Here is a 4,239-nt window from a genome sequence, read left to right as displayed (position 1 = left end):
TTGAGTGTCACTGAAGAAAAAACATACTTGAGGAATGCTGCTATGCCATGTTGCAGCAAATGATATTTACTATTAATAAGGGCTATTAAATACATGCAGCAAATATTTTTCCACGTTGTGTATTAAAGAGACACTTTATCTGAGAAAGAGCTAATTATATCATTTTAGCAATTATTATTTTTAGAGTTATGGAGATGAAAAGTCCATTGACCAAGAATGTAATGATCTAAAACATTTCTGGTCATTTTATATAAGTCTGTAAAAATCTGACTCATTTATTAGCAATTGATGACAATATATGTACATTTTCTTCCTAGACCACGCTGAAATACAATTGGACTTAATGACTGGGCGGCCTAAAAATTCTTAGGTTTCACTAAATTGTCAATTAAAAATCATTCTTCATGCTCCTTGGGCACATTAAGGCATTTTATCTGATGAGGTGTAGTCACTAGTGCAATCTGCTTTGTAGGTCTTCACCTCTGAGTAGAGAGTAACTAGGTGCATGTGTCACAGAATCACAGAATGGGTAAGGTTGGAAGGAACCACAGTGGGTCATCTGGTCCACCCTCCCTGCTGGAGCAGGGTCATCCTGGAGCACATGGCTCAGGATTGTGTCCAGATGGTTCTTGAATACCTCCAGTGAGGGAGACTCCACGACCTCTCCAGGCAATCTATTCCAGTGCTCTGTGAGTCACACATTAAAGAAGTTCTAACTTCATGTCAGTTTTTGCCCATTACCTGTTGTTTTATTGGTTTCCACAAGTGAGAAGAGCCTGATCCATCATCTTGGCACTTCCCATTGATATACTTGAATATATTAATTAGGCTCTTTTTTATATATGGTAGTTCAACACTCCAGTGTGGTCAGTATTATTATTTTGTATGCTAGAGTATCAGTGTTGCTAAGTTTAAAAAAGAGTCCTGTGCTTAAATGGAATGTAGCAGGGATGTGCTATTTAGTTTAAGGCTGCTTTTCTTCTGTCTTACTTGAGAAACTTCACTCTCTTTGCTGTTTTATACCCAAGCAGTAGCTGTGTATTGGCCTGGTATGTTCCAAAATGTATCATTCTTTTAGAGAAATTCTATGAAGTTGAATTTTGCTTGACAGGATTGTAACATTGTCTTTTGCATAGAGTGTATGTAAATCAGATCCAGAAATTTCTCTTGGAAGTTAGGGCTTTGGAGGATCATAATGGCCACCATACATTTTCTATTCTTTACCTGCACTAAGCTAGCACAGAGATTTATCCCATGGTCCAGTAGCCACAAAGGTGTTTTCATGTGCCAGACTTACATTTCAGGCCATGATCCTCTTAAAGCTTGTTTACTGAATAGGTTTGAATGTGATTTGGAATCTTTTTTTAATCCTGGATCATTTTACTGATCCAAGTTAGAGGTGCTGCACAGTGGCAAAATGAATGTGTGATAACCTATTAGATGGGAGTAAGGCTGGGAATGAGCAACTCGCTGCACACGAAAGTAAGATTCTCTTATTGACAGCAAAATTGGCAATGTGGGACTTGACAGTTTCAACAGATATGTTGAAATATGTATATGTTGGCATATATAGGCAAGAAGAAGCAATTCTAGATATTCATTGCTGTCCTTACTCTGATTTAACCTGTGGGATATCATATTTGTTTGAGTTAGTTTTTGGCCAGACCTGTTTGCTGATCTAGTTTCCCATACCTTGGCACAAAGAGTTAAGCTGGCTTATTGGCAGGAATGATGAGGTGGGGAAGAGCAGAACAGTCTTACTAGAAGCCAGGCATTCTGGGATTTGATTGCCCCAACTTTCTAGTTTCTAGTTTTCTTTAATTCATTGGGATAATCAGAACAACTCAGTGCTCAAATTGTGTCTTTGCAGCAGGAGGCATCGGGCTTGGTTTTCATTTTGAGGGTTTTTCCCCCTTGGTGTCTTTGGAAGTTACCAGTTTTCAATTAATTAATCCTGTAACTTGGAGATACAGCTCCTGTCTTCCCATAGTAAAGAGTGGGTGTACTTGGTAACAGTGAAATCTGCAAAGATAAGATACTGTCATCCCTAAGAATGTTGGAATCTGCCTGCACAGAAGTATTGTCCATGCTCCCATCAACACCAGCTTTGTTGGGACTATTGGGTGTGTTTGGTCACCCCACCTAGTGTTTTCCATTGGCCTAATGCTACCTGAGTAGGATCAGGGAGTGCTTCCATAGTTGGAAATTAATTAAGGACTTTTTTACCTCTGCAGTTTTTGTGCCTCTCAAGCAGGGCTGAGGAGAGGTATTGGTGCACCATTTGTAGTAGGAAAATATTCCTTATCTCAGCTGCATTATTTCTTCTTTATCCCACGTGTGCTTTCTTGGAGACATTTTGCTTATTCTCCTCTTGAAGCTGCATGTAAGTTGCCTCCGAAGCTCTCAATTCTGGCTGTTCTAGTAGAGCAATACTCCTGTGAACCACAGCTGTAATTATTACTGGGATGTAAGAGATCTTGTATCTAAGGCTTTGTCCCAGTCGTGGCTTTGGTACCTGCCATCATCATCTCAGAGGTTTGATGTTCTGTAGCACCAATTAGTTGAAAAAACAGCAAAAATGCCCTTTTTCTAGCTTATTGTGGTTTTGTCACAGTTATGATCTCTGGAAGGAGAGGAATTATACACCTTCTTTCAGTCCTTCAGAGTGCTTCTGTTTGTCAGAGGTGGCTGTTTTCAGGAATCAGTTGTTATTGAAAGCAGTTGTATAAATGTAATATCTATCTTTAAATGAAATAATTTTTTTTAATTTTTACTTTTTATTTTTTTCAGAATTGCTTCATGCTAGTTTTGCTTTGCAGATCTGATCAGTTATATTTAGATACAGATTTTGGAACCTAATCTTCAAGGTTTTAAAAGCTGCCTCTATATGTAGACCTGAATGAGCTGAGCAGCTTCATCTCACTTGTAGAACTGTCATCAGCTTTGAAAGGTCAGGAAAATAATATTAGGCACTGGATTTCATCCATCATATTTTTTGAATCTGCCTTTTTACTTTATGGTGGCAGTAAATGGTTAAGGAAATATAGAGACAAGAATTTACTTACCACCTAGCTGAATTTTCACATCTGGTGTTCAGGGGAAGCTGAACGATTTCAAATGCACTGTGCTCACTGCTCCCATGGCTGATCTGTATTTTTCAAAATGCAGCTGATTACTTCACTGTCTGAAAAGGGAACTGTCTGTCTAATTTTAAATTACAATGCTGGGGTTTTTTAAATCTGAGCCTCTAGAAACTGCTCTTACTTCTTCACTCTACCATAGGTAGAAGATGTTATATTAAAAAAACCCCCAACTGACTACAGGGAAGAGAAGCTTGGAAGGAAAAATAAAAATCAAACCAGCTGTGAGGGTTTTTTTTTTTTATTATATGCCATCAAATATAAATGCATCTTCAGTTATACTGGTCAATCTTTGACCTGTTTTCAGTGGGAATAGCAAAACCTCAATCTACAATGAAGGAATTTCCTCTTCTGGAAAAGCATTTATTTTCTCTGGTTTTGGTTATCTAGAAATACCCCAGTCCTCACTTGGTTACTGTCTTTGCTGCCTTGTCTGGAAGAGCATAAAGCTCACAGAAGTCACCTGTCAAGAATTAAGGAATGTAAGAAAATGTGTTGTCTGAACCTACTGATTTTGTTTCTACCCAGGCTGTTTGTATTCTTGTTTTCTTATATATTACTTAAAACTGCAATGCATGTCAATGAGTCACACTGTCTGGCTTGAAGCTCTAAGAAAGAATGGAGACTTTGATCAGGAAGTGTTTTCCCCAATTTTTCTCTATTAATATGCAATTAGCATATTAATACCAGGGATATTAATGCTTGTCTTTATATTTAAACTTTTAAGTACCATTTGTCTATTCAGAGCTTTATGATCTTGACATTCTCCCCCAAAGAATTAAAAATTTAAGTATTCTGCTCTTAATAGATGTAAGATGGAGGGATTTAAATTCTAAAAATGACATTGTATTTCATTGTAATAATTCTTAACAAAATATTAAAATATTATTTCCTTGAAGAACAAATACTTAAGGTGATGGTTTTTTGGTGGGTTTTGTGTGTATATACAAAAAACCAACCTCATATTTCTTGGAAGAAAGCAAGACAGATATAATTTTGGATAAGTATTAAAAAAATCCAGCCAGCCACTAGACAGATTTATTCTGAACTTCCCTCGTGGTTCTGGCAGAATTACTTTTTTTTTATTAGCATCATGCAT

This window comes from Acanthisitta chloris, unplaced genomic scaffold (genome assembly GCF_000695815.1).
Source record: "Acanthisitta chloris isolate BGI_N310 unplaced genomic scaffold, ASM69581v1 scaffold14990, whole genome shotgun sequence".
NCBI classification, from domain to species: domain Eukaryota; kingdom Metazoa; phylum Chordata; class Aves; order Passeriformes; family Acanthisittidae; genus Acanthisitta; species Acanthisitta chloris.
This window is presented reverse-complemented; position numbering follows the sequence as displayed.